Below are 2,525 nucleotides of genomic sequence, written 5' to 3'. Positions count from 1 at the left end.
ACTAGAATCAATCCAGACACTTTTATGGAACTCAAATTTTATTTCTGGAACCAATGCCCACAAAGCCCTCCCAGGGAAACTCATGATGCTTAGAGGGTCCAGCCTTACATATGACCAAGAACGTGACTTCTTTGCAGGCCAGGAACCTTGGTACATTTCGGGGAACTTAAGGAGAATCTATAGATTGTGCAAGTGAAATTTGATACAGAGTGCTTTTGTTTTGGGTTTTTTTTTTTTTTTTTTTGGTGGGAGGAAGGTAATTAGGTTTCTTTATGTATTTTTTAATTAATTTTTTATTTTACTTTTTAGTGGAGGCACTGGGGATTGAACCCAGGACTTTGTGCATGCTAAGCACATACTCTACCGCTGAGCTATCCTCTCCCCTCAGAGTGTTTCTTAGGCTTGGTTTCCTAGCTTCAGGGCAGCAAATAATAGAGGCTTTTAAAAGTCCAATCTGAGTTTCCTTATGAAAATTTCCAACAAAGTTAACTTAGGAAGGCCTATATGGTAGCTTAACACTTGCTATATCTGTGTAAATAGTCAAACCAAACCTTATGAGACCAACCTTACTTTGTGATCATGAATAACCGTTTTTAGAGATTACTTTAATTTCTAGGAGACATGGGGAGAGAGAGTATAAGGAAAAGTATAAGACTTCGGAGTGGGCAAAAGAAATTATTGAGTATTTTTCCAGTGGAATGCTGGGGTCTCAGGATTATCTCATCCTACCAGCCTTTGCCTTTGACAAGGCTATTCTACAACTCTGAAGAGACAGAAATGAATTAGTAGAAAACTGATGACCATGCAAATAATTCTTGTCCATACAAGTACAAACTAGCTGTGTCAAGTGGAATGCAATTCTTTGTTGTGCAATGATTAGACCAGTTTTTGCAAATTCATTTCAACATTCCTTTACTGTATATAAATATGTGGTTCCTTGCCGTCTTTGTACCATCTTTTCCAGTTCTCTGTTAATGAGTTCAATAGAAAATAGGTGACAGTTGTTCATTTTACATTGGTATGAGAGTTATGATTTTGCTTTTTTTTTTTAACATTATCCTTTAACATCCTTAATAAATCAAAATGATCCCTGCCCCATCTCTGTAAGTGAGTAGCCTGAACTGCAGGGTGGGGCTGGCTGTGCTAAAAGGTAAAGAACAGCCATGGAGCAAGGGAGGAGCTGGAGTGGCCCTCAGTGCTGGTAGCTTTTGGTTCTCTTTTGATTATTTCTAAGAATGGGATAGAGGCAAGGAATACATGGAAGGGATGAAAGAAACCTTCAGTGAAACAGTTTATGGTAGGAGAAGGGAACTAGAAAGAAGACATAACAGAAAGAATGCCAGGAGACCTGGGTTCAAGACCCAACTCTGCTACCCATTAGCTGTGTGACCTAGGGTAACTTTCTTAACCTCACTGGTCTCCTCAAATAATAACAGTTATTATGAGGATTAAAATTAAACTGTCACATGAGGTAATCAGCACAGTGGCCTGCACGGAGTATGGACTAAATAAATGTCAACTGCTGCTGCTTGTCATGATTATTATTATCATCATTATTCTTCTCTGGACCTCAGTTTCCTTAACGGTCAGAAGAAGGAGCCCAGCTTAGAACAGTGTTACTCTAACTTTAATATACTTGAGCTTGGGAAGCTTGCTTAAAAGGCATTCCTAAACCCCTTGCCCAAGTGTTCTCCTTTAGGAGGTCTGAATGGAGTACAGAAAGCAGCCTTTGTAACAGGCACCCAGGTGAGGAGGACTCCACTAGAGGATTTGAAATCTGTCATCTACATGTACCCCAACGTTCACAGCAGCACTGTTTACAACAGCCAAGACATGGAAGCAACTTAAATGTCCATCGATAGATGACTGGATAAAGAAGATGTATATATGCATATACATATATATGTATAATGGAATATTACTCCAGCCACGAAAAAGAATGAAATAATGCCATTGGCAGCAACAGAGATAGACCTGGAGATTATCATACTAACTGAAGTAAGTCAGACAGAGAAAGACAAATATATGATATCATTTATATGTGGCATCTAAAAAATGATACAAATGAACTTATTTACAAAACAGAAACAGACTCTCAGACATAGAAAACAAACTTATGATTACCAAAGGGGAAAGGGGTGCAGGTGGGATAAATTAGGAGTTTGGGATTAGCAGATACAAACTACTATATATAAAATAGATAAATAACAAGTTCCTACTTTATAGCCAAGGGAACTATATTCAATCTTATAATAACCTATAATAAAAAAGAATATAAAAAGGAATATATATATGTTTAACTGAATCACTGTGCTATACACCAGAAACACAACTTTGTAAATCAACTATACATCAATAAAAAAATAAATAAATAAAATAAGTGTCTTCAAGTATGAGTGTCTCTGTTTTCCTTCCACCTTAAATTCTCTTAGCAGGAATAGCCGATGAAATACCCTACTTCCCCAAGTGGTGATAGAATCTTCATTATTGAGATCCTGAGAGAAAGGGTAAAAAATCTTTGTAAA

Source organism: Vicugna pacos, chromosome X, assembly GCF_048564905.1.
Source record: "Vicugna pacos chromosome X, VicPac4, whole genome shotgun sequence".
NCBI lineage: Eukaryota > Metazoa > Chordata > Mammalia > Artiodactyla > Camelidae > Vicugna > Vicugna pacos.
Note: the sequence above shows the minus strand (reverse complement) of the source record.